General features: G+C 41.4%; 1 protein-coding gene across 6 annotated transcripts in view; it reads right to left on the bottom strand.

Moving 5' to 3' along the window:
- The window catches only part of hth (Meis homeobox homothorax), a 396,541-nt gene that overhangs the window by 118,590 nt on the left and 258,368 nt on the right, over positions 1-19,583 (bottom strand). The gene's annotated exons all lie outside the window — the stretch shown is intronic.

The following is a 19,583-nucleotide window of genomic DNA, read 5'->3' on the forward strand; positions in this document are numbered from 1 at the left end:
TGTAAGACGAGATAAATTACGTTTGCGCGCGCGCTGGCCGATATGGGGCAAATAGTTTCGCAATTCCGATACGAGCCTGGCTCGTTTCGCGTTGCCCGTCGGTTGCGACGCACGATCTATCGCGCGAGGTTGAATGATTAATTCCGAAACATCTCGCGCGAATATCGCGCGATAAAAAGAACTTTTGACGTGTTATTATGAGTTATGCGGTGAGTCATGCGATAGAGTACGCAAAATGTAATCGCAAAGTATTCGAATATTAATGATAAATGATATGTGGCAGTAAAGCTATTTTCTGGTTTAACGCAATGGTAGCTAATTATCATTTCCTAGATTTAATTTGACATTAATGCGAAATGTAAAATTATTGCATCCCCTCTCTCTCTCTCTCTCTCTCTATATATATATATATATATATATATATGTTGTAAAGATACATGACTGAAGATTGAAGTTAGCACATTTGTAAATAGTCATTTTTCTCTATGCATATCATATATACGTAAAACTACAAAGAATTAAGATACGGCAATATTCAATGGTATCTGGTAAGATTTTTTGTCGACTCTCGTAGATGTAAGTTACTCAACAAATTTCGCTAAATATCGCGTGCCTTTTGTGCAAAATGGAAGACATAATATATACTCGAGGAAACGACGAACAAGGAGTGGCGCTGGTCCGACGTAAATCAAAACGTACGATGCGGAGGAGTCGGTCGTCACGTGTAAATGAGAGAATAGTATGAGAATAGTAACTGAGAGAGAAAGAAAAAGAGAGAAAGAGACATGGCGAAAGAGTAGCGCCGAGCTTTCCGGCATCACGAGACGACGAGCCAGCGAGCTTTGTGCTTTGACGAAGGGTGTCTCGCGGCAGCCGGAGGGTGTAACCCCGGCTTATTCATAGGCAGGAAGCGAGAAACGAAGGAAACGGAGGACACGAGACACGTCGTCCTTTTACGGAGCGCAAGCACGTTTTCGTACCGATAACGTCGACCCCATAGAAAACGCGTATGCTTCCTGTTTAAAAGCCATCGATTGTTTCTCCTCGAACATGTCTGAGACAGCTGCCCTCTACCGCCCTCCCTTCCATCCTCTTTCCCCTTTCTCCTTCTCACGTCGCGTTGACGAAAGTTTCAACTAACTGTATAAATGCGGTTTTAACGAATGTCAGTGCAAACGTGTACGAAAATACATGGCAGACGTCGATCTGAAGGAGCGAAAAAAGCTTGGCGAACAAAAAACACGAGTGTGTGTGTGTGTGTGTGTGTGTGTATGTGTGTGTGTGTGTGTGTGTGTGTGTTGTGTGTGTGTGAGGGGAGGGAGGGCTCAGGCGCAAAGTGAGAGAAGGGGGCACTTTTAATTACACGTTTGATTGCAAGAAGATACAAATAGTGCCGCGGAGAATTACGTTACCACGATTACATGCAAAAATACGATTGGTGCCGAAGAGAAAAACTGGTTGCCGACGATCTCACGGGAACTTTATCATATAGGTAATAAGTGAGACAGCAAAAGAAACAAGCGAAAGTAATCGAACCTATTAGGCTTGCGACCACACATGAGACAAGAGTTAAACCGCGAATGTCGCGCGCCTTCAAAAACAAAAAGGGATTAATCGCGAATTCCAATTTCGAATCAGTTGTGTAAGAAAGATAATTGAGAGAGAGAGAGAGAGAGAGAGAGAGAGAGAGAGAGAGAGAGAAAGCAACAACGCATGCTCTCGGTGAGGTCAAATCGAGATTGTGAAATTAATCGCGACGTTTAATCGCCTGAGACCACAATTTCAGTAAAGAGTATAGAGAGAAATAAAAGGATGGAATTCTTACGCGATAATACTCAAATAAAATTTAAAATTTTAAATAAGACTTAAAAAATTAAACGACCAACGAAATCGATTAAATTCGTAAGAAGCAAATATCGACTTTTAAAAATATATCACATTTACACACGAATATTTTTTCCAAAAATCTTGAATCCTGGATAGAATCGATGAGAAATCAAACATGAAGATCATCGTGAACATGCGTAAGATTATAAGATACCTTGCAATCTCGCATAAACACATTATCTTAAAGCTTTTAGGCGAAGGCTGAAATAGACTGTCGAATTTATTGGATCTCTTTTTTCCTCTAGCTGGGTGAACACGTTTTATTCTACAGTTTTCAGAGAGAAAGAGAAATTATAATGTTATAAATAGTAATGATCAACGTAACTATATATACGTAAACGAAATATGTAAATTATACATGCCCAATTAGAAAATGTTTTATCTTATTTAAATGATAGCTACCTGATATAATACTTTCCCTTGATTTTTATACATAGCAAATGACTATTCACACAAGTAACGCGTGAAGCATTTTGCGAGAACGTAGGCGATCCACCGTAGTCATCTCGTATAAAACCAATTTCGTGGGGATCGTACGACCGTCTCAAGGAGTTTTACGTGCCCGTAAGGACCGATTGTTGGCCACGGGGATTGAGAAAGGGGGCCACGAGAAAAGATATACAACGGAGAGATTATATTTCAGGATTTCGCATATGCCGCGAGATCTTTTGCGTTTCCTGCCACGGATCCTAGTGCTACGACGATTTTATATTACACCGAGGGATGTGTCGCCCTTCTAAAACCATTTCCAGATAACACATCGACTCCATTACAATCTCGTGCGCGTAACTCCCACTACTCCCTGTACTCCCTGCAGCCGTACAGCCTGCATTATGCATGTGTGTATCCACGCGGATATATACATATAATACGCAAACGAATTCTATATCGTTTTCCCGATCGGTTTACGATCCAATGTGTCTGTCGTAGTTTTACAATGATTGAAAATACCTCACGGATAGGCATGTACGCACGTGCATATATACGCAAGTATACACTATGATGTGTACACGTGGAAGCCTAGCAGAGAGCAACCGCATCGAGAATCGGCAGAGCTTCATTAAAGTTGCATACGCAGCTCTTAGGAAACGATCGGCCGCGATATCCCGCGGGATCCTGTAGGGTATCCTGTAGGGTGCGTCGGATCGGCTATAGCTGGTCCTCCGTTACTTTTTCCACGATAACACGAAGCGCTTGTAAAACGACGGGAACAGATCGCCTGGGACAGGTCGAGATCGTTACGTTAAGTAGTTGAACGTGACTCGTAAAACGTTATTCCCCACCTTACTATTTGAGACATTGGCAGACCATGTGTCTTCATTTACTTATTTTAATGTATTATTACTGCCACTGCCATATTATTACTTTCTTGTAAATTACCATCTTACTATCTTATAAATGATAAAATTTCATATAAAAGTATATAAGAAATTATAGGTATTCTAAATTTTATTCTATGTAATGAATAAAAACAAGTGAGAATTTGTCTAATAAGATTTTTCTAAAATTACGTATTAATTAGAGTGACATTGCAAAGCTAGAGCGTACAGTTTTCTCAGTGCACCAAGTGTCAAAATAAAAATTGCCTTCACCAAAAATGGTGATTATCGTTGCCACCTCGTTCGCGTAAGAAACCACACTGTAGGGATGCAGAGGTAAATCATGAGATACGTAAGATACTGCATTTTAATGTATTTCTTATTTCGATACACGCACACATACGTTCGTGCAGGCGTATACCAATATTTTATACACCGCGTATCTCACGTAAATGCGCACAAGTAGAAAGGCTGTTGGCAAGATGTAGCGAGCTGGTTGACTTGTAGATTTATTGATGAATTTTTTTTAGCCACACATTTGTTCACTAGGATTTCAATACAATTGAAGTATTCTGCCGTGGCAAAACGTCGTCATAGTGCGGATATGTCGATAGCGAGGGGACTCGCTCTCGATCCACCATTTGGTATTATAATAGCACTTCATCTTTTTGATCAAGTCTCAATCCGAACTTTTTATGATTTAATGGAGCCAAATTAACATATTTATAATTTTTTTTTACAAATATTACTCATTTCAATTATGTAATCGAGCTTAAAATTCTACATAATTTTTTCCAATTTCTTAAATTTATATTTTTCGTAATAATAATAATAATAATAATAATAATAATAATGACAACGCAATAGTTTAGACTTGATAAAATTTTATCGTAAAACACTATTCCATTACTTTTCGCAATTTCTATTGTCTTGCAAATGCCTCCGTCTCCATTAAACATTTACGTTCCACTGTTCACTGTTCTCAGTATAAGGATAAAGAAAATCGGAAATTGTGGAAAAAATAAAATCGAGACAGAAAGGAAAGACATGACCAGAGGCCTATGCGCGAAGCGTGCGGGAGATAGTGGCAGCATATATAGCGAATCTACTGACCGCCGTATCGAATAATTGGCTCCCGCGGCAAGTGCACATCCCGCCCATTATGTGCATCACTGCACCGTACACGGCTATGCAGGACGGACAGGGTATCGTATACGCTTCCCCTCCTTCTACAGATATATCTATCTCCGCCTTGCCTCCCTCAAAGATCCTTCAATGAGCACGTAATCGATGCTTCGTCTCACAATCAGAACCCTTCCATTCGGATTACGCTTCCATGCTTTTACGATTCGAAAATTGATATTTATATAACGTAGATATAATATATGTACTATCCGAAGTTTGTCAAATCGTTACATAAATGTGCAAGAATCGGTTTCCGTAAAACTAGTGAACAGCGTCTGTCTTTTAATTGCTCTTTAATCTTTTTCCATATATAATAAATTATGTCTTTATGGACACAATATACGTTACATATTATAGATAGGTATAATAAATGATACGTAAAATTTTTCTCGAAAAACAGTTACCGTTAGATATATCTGAGAGTAATTTAAATCGAAACTCAGATGGACACGTTTCATGTGGTGTTACTTAGAAATCCCATTATCGCCGTTAATGCTCGCATTATCCGAATATATAATGGCGCGGCGCCCATCGACGTTGGCGATCTTTTCCGATCGACGCGACCGGCGACGATCGTGCGCGACTATAACTCGGCGAAGTCGTTGACGCGCGGGAGTATCAGCACGTCGCGTCGCGTCGCGTCGCGCCAGTGCAGAGTGCAGAGTGCGGAGTGCGGAGTGCAGAGTGCAGAGTGCAGTCGACCATAATTTCATCAACGGCACGAGTGTGTGCACTGGCTGCTAGGTATATGCATTTGAATTTGATTAGTGGTGCAAAAGGGAAGGACGGGTATAGGTAGGTAGGTAGGTAGGTAGGTAGCGGAGGAAGGGTCGACCGGTGACACCCTTTGCCACCACAACCCCAACCGCTCGCTCGCTCGCTCGCTCGCTCGCTGCTGCCACGACTGCACAGTCGTGGCTGCAACTACTGCAATTATCCGCACACGTCATACGCGCGCATTACGCCAAACCCCGGCTCTCTATGCCTGCGGTCACCTCGCGCTTCCCACTGACCGTTCCAATTCACCCCCTCCTCCTTGATCAAAGCCACTAGCTTTGACTGGAAATTTGACCGAAATTGTCTAAAACTTTTATCCGGTTACGATTTTTCAATCACTAGTTACATTACCACATTACACGACCACATTTCGAGCACTCTAAATAATTCGATATTGATCGTTATTTGAGTAAAAAAAAACAGAGATTTAAGACGAGAAGAGAATTTCATTTTAATATACTATTATAAATTTTAATACAATAATATGTGAAACAAAAAACTGCAGTATAAGTAATAATAAAATAACACGATAAAATTTTTAAAACTCCATAATGTACTTTGCGGTTTCAACCGATCAGTTCACTCTTAAGTCTTACGTAGCGGTGCCGGCGGGCTCGGCGCGATCCCGTTCGTCGACCGTTCGAAAATTATGGCCGATGATCGTTCAATACCACGGCATCAATCACGCGTTTGCCACGGCGAGCGGCACGGCGAGCGGCGTAGCACACGATCGCATTAAGGAGAACACGATAGCGATAGAAGCGCTTAGCGGCGCACGCAGGGCGGCCGATCGACTCTCGACTCTCGACTCTCGCCTCTCGCAGTCTCGCCAGCAATAAACCGTCTTTACGAGCATTCTCTGCCTGTTTACCGGTGCGCGGTCAGCGCATTTTTTTAATCGAACGGAAAGAAGAAAGGTAAAAATAAGCAGGAAAGGGTGACGGGGAGGAAAAGCGAAGGCCGATATATATACGTCTATACGTATATATCGTATATTTTATCGTTGCCGCTGCCACTGCCGTCGCAAGTTTCGAATCGAGCGGTCCGCCTCCGTACCGCTCGCTAGTCCGAGTTAGGTTTAATTAAAACCTAAATCGTATTTAACTGCGCCGTAAAACAAGCCTGATGTCTTTCGTCCGTTCTAGCGGCGCGCGCGGTAGCTACCAAACCTGCACTCTTTGTGCTCTTGACGCAATTCCGCACGACTTCTTTTCGGTATTGCCGCGTCACGCCGTCGTGGACTCGTGGAATTCAGAGTAACGATCAGCGATAAAGGTAAGACAGTCACGATGCAACGCTCATCGACACGCATGCCATATTTCATCGACGTTCTCTCCGCCTGTCCAATCATTTCCAATATAAAATTGATTATCAGATGATTGCGGTGATAACATTAATTCAAGCCTCGTTTATTTATGCATGAAATTATATCCGAAAGTATATCGAAAGTTATATCTTTGTCTTCATTATAATAAAGATCGTGTAAGACGCTTCATACAATTTTCATTAAACTCATAAAAAAATCATCTGTCTGTGTCAATATCAAGCAAAGAAATGTAAAAAAAAAAAATAGCAAAGAATATCCACCAACGTGTCAGCAACAGCTGCATACGTTTTTGGCAAACGGTATCCGCGTACAGGCCCTAGTATGGCGTCGAACCCGACGGAAGGATTCCCATCCAACCAATCCCTCTTCTTCTCGTGGCTCCGTACACCACCATTCCCGTTGATGGGGAACGAGAAAGACGAGCAAGGAGCGAATAACGGCGGAAAAGGAGGGAGAAAGGGAGAACAAGAGCTGCGCGTATAGCCGTGCGGCAATAACGCCGAGCACCAGACGCTAATAACAGACCGTACCGGCTGCCCATAGGCCATCCCGGGCAATGAAACGGGACCAAATAAAAATCACGGGGGAATTATTATGGTGGACGCGAATGCGGCGGGAGAACCAAACCTCGCTAGAGAACCGAGTTCTGTGACCCGCGTGCGCGTTGCGTCGCGTTGCGTCGCGTTGCGTCGCGTTGCGTCGCGTCGCATCGCGTCGCGTCGGTTCGCTCGTCCGACACGTAGAGATTTCCCAGCGTGACGATTTTGCGAGGAGTTATCGCGCCAATTTCGCGCCCCAGGCTCTCGCTTCCGATACGATACGCAATTAATTGCTCTGTCCTTCTTTATGCCGCGAAACATTGGACCGTCGCGCGTCGCGTCATTCGCATGCAGGTTCGCCTTCATGTCGACTGCGGAAAAATTTATCAATTCGAGCCCTTGTTCTTTTGAGAACTCTATCGAGATGTAATCTTTTTCAAAATTCTAATCTTTTTCTCAATTTAATAAAAATAAAATATATCTGAAGATATTTTTATAATCAAATATGTCAACGTATTAATTTCCACACAAGCTAAGCTTAGTATTTTCTTAAATACTTAAAAATATTCATTACTGAAAAGTATTCTTTCTGACAATTAAGACTGATTCATTAATAATTTAGATTTTTATCCTGAAAACAAATTCCATTAAAGAATTAATTAATCAGCTCTCAGCAAGATGTCAATATGGTCTGTTAACGTTAATAGCTGAAGCTACTAATAAATATCCTACGAATCTTACTCTAGTAATTTTAACAAAAATTTTAATATAAAAAGTATCTGGAGTTTTTAATTCGGACTTTCATTCGAGCGAAACCCCATTAAAGGAAGTGTGTCGAGTAATAGGAAATAAGAGCATCGAAAGTATAGAGTACAGGCCTTCGAAAACTAAGAATGAAGAGTAACTGTGTGCACGATTTTCGTGTATTACACTAACGTGTAATCATCATCTCCGTGGGAAATCCGTGAGATCAAGACGATGCGAAGCGCGGCTATACCGAGACCTCGCTCGCGGATAAAGGCTCATCCTTAAATGCATCGGTACGTGGCTGAAAGGTGCCGACCTTCGCGTGCACGCATCATTGCCCTTAGGTCGTCTGCCTCCGAGTCGAGGACGGACGAGAAGAGTGACGCGGAAAGAATTACAGCGAAGATGGGGAGATGTGTGTGAAAAAGTACCAGATGGAATCTGGACGAATCCGAGTCAAGATAAAGAGAAACCTCCGAGAGAAGAATGGCCAATTGCAATGAAGATTTTAAATAACACTACGGATAGCCCTCACAGATCGTTTGAGTCTTTTCTATTTTTCTCTTTTTTTTTCTTTTTTCCTTTCGTTCTTCAACATCCGTTTCCTACGTTTTGAAAAATCTATCTACCAAACGCGTACAAAGTCTGATCTTCACCTTACTTGTCTACATGAAATAAATAGTTATGCTTACTAAATTTTGCAAAAAATCGTACAACGTCGCACATGAAGCAATACAGGAGATATGCACGTGCATGCGATTACGTATCTAACAAATGCCACATCAAATAAAAAACAATTAAATGAAGTGAAAATTATTCTATCATAAGTTGGACTACAATTAATCATCGGTAAATCAACACTAATGTGCAATGAAGAAATTATCGCGCTGACATATGAAATTATTCTTAAAATAACACTGCGACCCTCATAGATCGTTTGAGTCGGTCTTTTTATTATCGTTTCTCTTTTCTCCTTTTTTCCTTCCGTTCTTCAGTATCCTATTTTTTGAGAATATCAAACGCGTACAATAATAATTCGCATCGTACTATCTAATAAAATGTTGCCAGAAGAGCAATAATTTTAGTTCGTAAATATGTGGTTAAAAACAAAGAAGTGAAACTTGCATTTTAAAGGAAGTAACAAATTTAAATAATGTTAATAAAAATTGATGAAATTCATTTGTAACACGTATAAAACGTGGTCAACAACAATTAACTAATCTATCTTTTTCGGTATCGTTTTGGTTTGACTATATAATCGCAAAATGTCATCGCTTATTCAAATTCCGCATCTCTTTTTGCGCGCCAGTATAACATATGTTTACAAACAATGCATACATTTTGCGCTGTCGAAGTGATATCGGCGTCTTACATGAGGTCAATCTTCATGGATGATAATTCGTCATCGACGACAGACGATTTTAACGATGCGACAGTGGAGATGTTCGCTTGACGTCACAGACTTGAGCGGATATCGTGGTCAACAATATTCGCTCTTTTCTTTTTTCCAATCGAGGAAGCTTTTATATGCATTATGAAGATAACGATAATATTCCGCGCCTCAGGCATGTCACGGAGACACGTGTAATTATCGTAGCAAAATAGCGAAGCGTATGAAGAAAGAGAGAGAGAGAGAGAGAGAGAGAGAGAGAGAGAGAGAGAGAGAGAGAGAGAGCACATCGCGATTATTGGTAAACTGCATGATCGCGTGTGTAATTGCACGCGTTGCGGCCTCGTCCCCGCTGTGATTCGCAAGAACCAATCTTCTTTTGATATCCTGAACATTGCGACGATTACATACCTTCTGATCTCTTAGATTATATATATAGTCAATTAATTTTTAACCCTAAATCATCTGAACAAATGGCGAATCTTGTGCTGAATGAACGAAAGGATGTTTCCCGCGTGGCGCAGCAACAGCATACAAGAGAGCTTACATCGTGTTATTCACGTGCAATTTTAATGTAATCCACGCATTTCTCCGAGTATAAGAACAGCAGCTAACTACCAGGTGTGAACGAATACCCGCATTAGTCGACATGATGGAAATTAATAATGCTAGATAAATTAGAGATAGCTGAAACATCGATGTCAGTTATCGGCGCGATAGTTAGGTACAGGCTATATGTAATTAATCAAATCACATTCGATATAATCATACTATTAGTTTCACGCGAAAAACATTAAAATACTTGTGCACCGTATCTTTGTAACACTTTTAATTACAACTCGCTCCTTTTTCCATTTTGGCTGTCACGTCATTTTTATCCGCAAGAATAAAAGTAAATAGAAGTAAATCCCTCCTTTTTCTTCATTTTTCTTTTTTCTTTTCCATTTTTTTTTCTTTTTTTCTTTTTTTATATATACAAGAAAGTACGGAAAATGTCCAGGCTGAAGGAGCAAGTGCTAACCATGGTAACGCTGCAATGCAATCTCCCCATAAAGGAGTGCGCGCAAAACATTCACGTGCACGCGGATGCGTACGTGTACTACGTGTATGTGTACGTGTATATACTATAGGTGAAGCAAGTACGCGCGCATGCACGTGAGTTCGCCCTTACGCGATACGTGTACGCATACACGTGCAAATACATACGCCCACACGGTTCACCGGCACACACGTCCGATGAAACATGCGAGAGACGGGAGGCAGGTGCTCCGCGCGCCATTGGCCACCTCACCAGCATGGCCGTACCCCTTTTCCTCACCAACACTATCGTACAGTACCAACGTTACCACGACTTATGAAGATGCCTGCACTGTTTAAAGGGAGGTTCGTATTAATACTCACCATCGAAATATTATTGTATCTATAATATTATTGTATTGAAAAAGGAAATGGTGCTGATCGCGCGATCGATCGTTCACTACCCTTTCGGTAGAGAAATTATTTATCAAGATATTGCATTAATTAAAGAGAATTTTTAATATTGTAACATGAACGAATGTTGTTAATAATACGGAGAAAAGAAATAAAATTTTACTTATATCCGTAAACATTTACCTTCATAATTGATATTTTATTATAAACTTAGTTTGACCGTTGAACTCTGGCACCTCATACGCTTTAACGTATTACTATTCCGTGTACTTGAAATGTTATTCTCTGATTATGCAAGAAAATAATAAATGTTATATACTGTTATATACTGTCATATCTGCGACTTTGTTGAATTATATAATAATAGTAGTGACAAAATAATTTACACCCATGTAACGCACGCAGATAGACTCGCTCTCTCTCTCTCTCTCTCTCTCTCTCTCTCTCTTTCTTGTCGTAAAGCGTAAAAGTTCTTCAACGTGGCAATTACTTCGAGACTTATCGACGAACTATTATTGAACGGCTGCACTTTCTCGCAAACTCTTTCGAGAAACCAGAAGAAGGCGATTTCGCCGGAACTTTGCCGGCAGAGGAATCACACTCGCCAGCAGCAACAGCGGGAGGGCTCAATAATTATCGCTCGAGAGTTTCGTTTCGGCCACGGCTACTACATGTATTGAACGCGCAAACACACACATACACGTTATATCGACATAGAGAGAGATACGCGATCTCCATTCTACCGTAATGCCAGACTCGCTTCAACCGAAGCAATTAGAAGTACGAGGTAAACACAGAGCAGTGCGTTCTCGAGCGTTCTCGAGCGTTCTCGAGCGGAGCCATTCGGCGTTGGTTCGGCGCGTTATTTTCTTCTCGCTCGACTGTAAAGGCTGTAATTAAATATTCTGTGGGGCACAACGTGGCCCTTGCCACGAAGGAACGTGCGGTTCTCGTCTGAGAGACTGAAACCACCGCCTCACCTCTCCTCGTCTTCCAAGTCCTCCTGTATCGTTTCGCTGATGAAGAAAAGATAGATAGACACGCCGGTAGTTTTGGCACGCACGTGTGTATAGATAGAGAGTTATTCGATGAGACAGTCTCTCTGTTCGAGAGGGAGAGAAAGAAAGACGCAACGGCCTCGGGAATTTAAGTTTCTATAAATCATCTCAGTCTCTCGAAATTCGGACCTGTATTTACGACCCCTCGACCTCAGTCATTGCCTGACCCACGGGACCGCCTTGTCTCATCTGCTCCTTTGTATTTAACTGCGAAACCTTTTAACGACAACTAAGTATTCCAGCGGCCCTGGCCCGGCGTGCCGTTGTTCTCCAGCGGAGAGCTCCGCTCCCGGGATGATTTCTGCGCGAGTGCAGGAACGCGTGATGTCTTCGGCATAAATTATATCGACGGGACTCGTTCGGATTTTGAGCGCCGTGGGTTTACTACCGGTTCCAGGAACCGTCACTCGCGTCCGTGCCGGACTGAAGAAATTGTTTCTACCTCGGAACTTCTTTCGGGTCTTCAACGGCAGCATAGATCGCTTCGCAATCATCTCACTCGGATATAAGTTACTATAGCGACATAGATACGCGATGGGCCCGGTTATTATCGCAAATAAGATGTTTCCTGTTTTTCGATCGAATCGATGAATTACGCAAATGCACACAAACTGTCATGCATACTATTAGTATCAATTTAATTCATTATTTTCGATTATAATACGAATTTGGACAGATGAGAATAAATCTTAAATAAGAGAAATCCTATATTCGATCAAAGCAGATCTTAGTGCTTAAGTATTTCTGTAAGAATACTACACATATATATAATATATATATTCATTATTTTCGACTGCGATCAGCAATATCTTTTCGAAAATTTGTTTCAAGTTGTTACTTTTGTTATTATTTGCAATGATAATACGGATAAAATCGATTAGTTTTCCCATGTCAAAATACTTTTCTATTATTAATTAGTCGGAGAAGAAATCTGGCTAACGAGCACAACGGAATAACGAAAGAGCTCAAAATATCCTCTACACCTGCAGCATTTTAGTCAACCCAGTCTACCGCGCGGCACGTCCACTGGCAATAACAGGCTTTTCGGTAATGCAAAGAGTAATTAACATTCCTGTTTTAATTACAGCCTCCGCCCGGCAACCCTCTTTATTTTCACCACCCCTTCCGTACCATTAGCCGATGTCGGTTCCGCGCACGTTTGGCGAATTCATACACAGATACATGTGCGCGACATGCACGCTCACACTGCACGTTGAGCATAAGCTTGTACCAAAGTTGGAAAATATGTGCACACATGATATACATACATACGTGAGTTCGTAACGCGTACCTTCGACAGAGGACAGCCTAAAGGTTTTTAGCCCGCGGTAGCGAGCTTTACAATTAACGGAATTAATATCGGACGCTCCTATTTATTATGGGCTTTTGATATACGCGCGATACGCACGTAGGTGGGACACAAGTGCATAGGGAGACAGAATCGCGTTTGCGCTACACAGGCGGCCAAAAATCCAAAGCTGGCGTATTCGCGCATCGGTGTACCGGATCCGATCCGGATTTCCGTGTGCGGACACCCGTGTGACCTTGTGTGCATTTGAGCAGGACGTGTGCTCTGCTGCCAGAGCTTGCGTATGCAACGCTCGTCATATCGATTCCCTTCCTCCCCCCCTCTCTCTCTCTCTCTCTTCTTTCTCTTTCTCTTCCTCTATCGTCGTCTCTCACTCACACACAGCGCTCACCTCGCGCACTCGCGCACACCTTTTGTAGTTGCGCGACAAACGCAATACATAGGTACCTACTACCTATACGGCGCAACGATATCGTGGAACCGCCGAGTTTCAATTTCCCCGATTTACTCGATATTACACGCGGTTGTCACGCCGTGTATAAACGACCACGAATCAACGACCCGCTAGCATTACGAGAGCGTAACTTTTTGCTTCGAAATCTCTGTGCGCTGCTGTTTGGTGGATACGACTTTGAATTCCGATATCTTGATAGGAGAACCAATGCCATTTTATAACTTAAAAAAAAAAAAAAAGAAATATTTATAAAATATAAAAATATAAACTATTTTCAAAAGGCGACGTTTATCTTCCTCGTTGAAATAGACGACGCATTCGTCATATTATGCCGGTGATACAATAACAATGCATTCATCGATCTTTATATACGCTCTTAAGTTGTTAAGTGTCATTGATGACGCCACAATCGATTTTGTCCCAAAGGTAAACTAATATTCTCTCGGCACTGAGATCGGAACTGGATCACGTTCATATATCAATGGTACTCCCAATCTCTTTTGCGGTTCGCTCGCCGAGACGGGATCTCTCCTTTTCGTGTCCTTCGTTCCTCGAATCGGAAGGACGGGAAACGTGGAGTTTCGTCTCTCGAGCCCGAGGGCGCTCGGAGCAGAGGATCGTCCCGATCCTCCAATCATTAATCTCTCGAATCGAATCTCGAGTGCCTCGAGACGATTGGAAAAGGTGGGTACTCGACTCTCCCCGCGCAATTCTTCCTCATACTATCTATTCTTTCTTCAGCCCTTTCTTTTTCCCTTTTTTTTCTTTTTGAATGTCGATGACTCTAATAATTCGAACGGCCACGTTTCTCGCGTTGTTCGGCGATATGCCGATAGAATATGGAGCTTCTTGAGAATATTTCGTACAAGTTCACGAGAAAATCACGAGAAAATCGAGCAGAAAACGCAAGGTGAGCGGAGAGAATGAGAGAAAGGGACGGGGGACGGAGGGCTCAGAGGGTGCGAGAGGGGCGAGAGGGGAAAAGATGAGGGAAAGAAGGGAGAGAAGGGAGAGAAGGGAGAAGGGTCGGTCGGTCGGTCGGTCGGTCGGAGGTTCCATTTTGTTTCTCTGCCAGCGTGTGGCGGCGCGATAGCAGCGGCACTCTGTCAGAGCGTGACGTTATCACGACACCCCTTCTACTACCTAGCCAAGGGGTGCCCCGCACACTCCACCTCCTGCCAACCCTGGTGTGCCGACCTCGGTCCCCCTTTCCGACACCCACTACAGGCCTGCCTAGGGTACAACGTGGTGGATCAAGCCAGGGGTTGCCTGACTGGCTGCCGTGCGTTCTCCATCCTTTCTTTCTTCGTTCGCATCTGTCTCGTTTCCTCTTATACCTTTACAGGCTTTAAGGTTTCTACCCTCAATGAGAGAGAACACGTGAGACGATAGGAAAGCCGCGAGCGAAGCCGCGATAAGATTGTACAACAAGCCGAAGGAGTTAGAATTTCAGCGTGAAAGCGGGGAAAGCGTTTTTGCATTCTAAGAGTACCCCCGGTGGTACCTGTCGGTGCGGCACTACCCTATGCGGCTTTCCGGTGCCCGCTGGTGCACGAAACGCGTCACGATACGTGCCCGACACGAGCCTGTCCCGAAACTCGTACTCGTACATCACAAATAGACTTTATGTCTATTCGCAGGACGAAATAATACGGCGCACCGGGATATCGTGTTTACTGTCCGGAAACCTCCAAACTCCCCAACGGAAGTACGATTTCACTCTCGAGCTGGCATTCAACAATGATGTAGTGCTCGGAACGATGCTCGATAAAATGAAAGGAAGATGATACCGGGTACTCATTACCTCGCTCAAAATACATGAATATGTCGGATGCAATCATAAAGCTAAGAATGCGGTCGATTTATTCGCGTTATTTCTTCGCGAAACGGACTTACAGTTTATTGTTAGCTTATTTTTCGTATACATATTTATATTCGAACGAAAAAAATCGAAAACGTGAAAATGTGATTGGCGATGTCGTCGACGTTAGTGATAGCCGATCGTGAACATGGGAAGAAGCAGCGACCAGAGAGACAGACAAGAAGAGAGAAAGAGAGAAAAGATGACGGTCAGACAGAGATGAAAGCAGTAGTATATGATTTCGGATCGGAGCCAAGAACATTTCAGAGATCCCTCTCGGATCTAACCAGGTATGCAGGCAGCGGGTTGAAAATAAGCAGCGACACGCCATCAACATAGCATCGCATAGCGAAGGGAATCTCACATTTGACTTTTTTGCCAGCTGGCAGCCTGTTATAGCGGCAGATGATCTCCGAGCCGAGTTCCCTCTTCTTCGCTGCGTCCCCCTAGTCCTCCCTAGTCTCTGAGTACCACCACCAGCACCACTAGCACCACCAGCACCACTAGCATCACCAGCACCACCATCGCCATCATCGCCATCATCGCCACCATCGCCACCATCGCCACCATCGCCACCTCCTCTTCTTCGCTTTCTTCTTCGCTTTCTTATTCTTCCCTTTCCTCTCTTCCTTCTTCGTTCCTTTTATTTTGATTCCTTATTTTTTTCACACAGAGAAGAAGACGACCGAGGCGACTCCCATCAATTCTCAAAGTCTGTGCTCTGTGCTTCCATCTGATCATAAAAACGCGCCACTTTTGTGGCCCTTCGAGGGATAATATCGTCAAGCATATATATATATATATATATATATATATATATATATATATATATATATATACATATATATATACATGAAAAATTGGAGAACTGAGAGAAGAAGATATATTTATTCGTGAGGAGGAGTACATGACAGAAAAGTGAATGAAAAAAGTTTAGACGCTTAATCAGATAAAAATAGATATTTCACGAATATAGAATAAATTGTTAAACAATTTTTTTTAAGTTTCGACGCGACGAATCGATTCCTGTCATCATACCTAATCCCGGAAACTACAAGCGATTTCGCGTAAAAGTACCTACGCCCGGGACTAGTTCAACGCACGACAGCGAACCTAAGGATTCCTTATAAATCGCCAAGACACGCATGGGAGATATTATCCGTTGACACGCGAACACGTCGACGATATCCTAAACCAGATCAGCTGCTCATAAATCCGACTCTTTTTCTCAAGTTAAAAATTGACTATATCTAACAAGAAGAAAAGTAACCGAGAGATACGCATTACAACATGTAGAATTTAAGATCTACGATTTCCTTCTTTAGATTTTCTGAAACTCATGCCGAGGATTTTTTTTACTCATGGGTCCGGTCATCTTTAGGAAGTGGAGATGGGGCAACATTGGTGACGGGACAAGAGAGTTCCAAGGATCCGATCCGCAAGAACCTCATCAAAGGTTACGAAAAAAGTCTCTCTTGTTCCGAGAATTATGTCTATCCACGTCACTTGTTAGTTTCGGTTTCAGATCGAAATAATTAATCAGCTCGAATCGATCATTTAAGCAATTTCATTTTTCTTTTTCTTCACACTCTTTCTCTAGCGCTCTATGATATCAGTTACATTATACATCACCATAGATTCACTCAAATTCTAATTTATTTACAGAGGTAGTCCACGGACGAAAGTTTTGTCCGTTCCGATCTTGGTATTCGCTCTTTTCGTCTGAAACGTTCCTTTTCTACCCCGCTCCCATTTCATTTTTATAAATCTTTCAAAGATCCCATAATTGTTGATCGACAGGGTAATGAAAAAAAGAGATTTTTATGTTACTGTCAGCAAAACCGACTACCTTTTTTATGTAAGACATATGTCCTATTCAAATCACATGCACAGCATATTTCTACTTATTGATTTTTCAATGTAATGCAATTAGCAAGAGGATACAGATAAAAGCTTCAACAAAATCAAATGTTCTAAAATGTTAAAAAAGTAAGAGCAAAACTACTATTTAAAAAATATAGAATATATTAGGTGTTGGAATTAATTCGTAGCGTTTTACAAGGATGGGAAGTACTTTCATTAATGTATTTTTTAATGCTCATGTGAAATAAATAACATTCTTTCATTAAAAACGCTACGAATTAATTCCAACACCTAATATTTTCAAAAGAATCCGCGTATAGACATTCAAAAAATGATAAATGGTGTAATCGCGGATATTTATACAAAATGATATTGGTAGATAAGTGCATCGAACCGATATGGATGTCTATAGAAAGAACAATGAGAAAAATAAAGAATCTGCAAATATCTTTAAATATAAACATGTATAATGACAAATTCGAAATTTTCATTTATAGATAACGGTACACTAGTGGAACGGTGCATTCTCATCTAATTCGAATGAGAGTTTTGTTCGTGGCTATATAGAGCAGCCGGTCGGTACTATCAAGGCTGATTCGCAGAGGTGGTTCTGGAACTGGTGGTTCAGACACTAAGCCTGTAGACGAAGAGAAGCACCTGTGTCCCTGCTCCGCCCCCGGCCGAACCGACGACTAGATCGATGCCAGTTCTCTCCCTTCTCCATTCCAATTTCTCTCTCTCTCTCTCTCTCTCTCTCTCTTCCTCTCTCTTTTCTCTCGTACTCTTGTCTCTTCCTCCTCCTCTTTCCATCTGTCTTCCTCTTTCTCTCTATCTCTTCGCAATATCTCTCTGCGCATCTCCGCGCCGGGTTCTCACGGCAAACAATGCACCGCGCGACGCCCTCGAAAACATCCACTTCTCTTGTCGCGGCGACGGGAAAGAGAAAGAGGGAAAGAGGGGCAGAGAGGACAGAGCTGCTATCCAAGCCGGTTCGGAAATTTATTTCCGAGACCAAAAGCTCTCAGCGCACCGATTCGAGAACGAGTACCGTCGCTCTCAAATTTTCCGGATACCTCGCGTGCGATCTGTGGAGCTACAATCATTTTGATTTATCTATTAGATGTGTTAAACTTGTCGAATAATATAAAATCCTATTAGTTAAATGTATTATTTATATATGTTTTGCACAACATGATTATTTATTATTTAACACATCAAGTGTTAATTAAGTATACAATAGTTTTTTTTTGTGTAAGCGCGCGGCGCGCATTTTCTAAAATTTCTTTGTTTACTAATTCAGGTGAAATCTGTCGGTAAGATGTTCGCAATTGATTTAGGTGCATCACATAACGATACATAGTAATGGGAATCCGCTATTTATGTATCGGTCTATAATTCATAATGACACAAAGGTTCCTCATCGTAAGAACGATCGCCGAACAATTACGTTAACGAGAATAATCTCACTAGAAAGGAGAATCATCGTCATGAACGACGGTGTATTTATCGGACGTCATCTGGCAAGTTCGCCAAATGGAATTTGATTGGCTGTTTGCCACGAACAGCTCTTGGTCTCGGTGGACGAGTACTGTGCTTCGGCTGCTCATGTGGTCCTCTCTATCCTATCCGCACGTGTATCTATTCTCTCTGGTTCCTCCATTTCCTACCTATCCTATCCTAGCTGTCACCGCACAAATACACGTGGATAATATACTACGGTCTAACGGCGACTGATATGATCTAAAGAAATGTAATGTTTAAATTGGTTTACTCTCGAAACGAAAAGAAGAAATGGAAAAAACTTCAACGTCTTGATTTTATCTATTAGATGTCATAGTAAACATACTTGATAATAATAATATGTATGCTGTAAAAATAATAAATCTATAGAAATTGTATTATTTAATCATTTTTCGGTTTATTACTTAAGGCTTATTATTTGAAACTCGTATTTGTAATCATTATCATGAATTTCGTATTAAGATGTATCAGAATAAAAATTTAATATGGTTATGTTTTAATTATAAATTAACAAGTACTCCTAAAAAGTAATATTGTATAATTTCTCACAAAATGTGAAACGTGAAACTAGTTGAAAATATTACGACTTATCGAACACTTTTCGATATAACAATATAAAATAATATTATTTTACATTTTTTTAATACAATGTGTGTGTGTGTGTGTGTGTGTGTGTGTGTATTTTACATACTCAAATTTATTCACATTTATTATATATATTGTATTAGAAAAAAAAAATATATATATATATTATATTAAATATATATAAATTACAACAGAATAATTAAATGAAAACTTTACGAAATAAGAAAATTACTTTTACAGTTCCATATCTTAATATGCAATATTAAATTTAGAATTTATATGTTTGAAACTCTCCTTGGAGAATGATAAGATTATATTGGATTAGAAAGA

This window comes from Acromyrmex echinatior, chromosome 8 (assembly GCF_024713525.1).
Source record: "Acromyrmex echinatior isolate Ae372 chromosome 8, ASM2471352v2, whole genome shotgun sequence".
Taxonomy (NCBI): Eukaryota; Metazoa; Arthropoda; class Insecta; order Hymenoptera; family Formicidae; genus Acromyrmex; species Acromyrmex echinatior.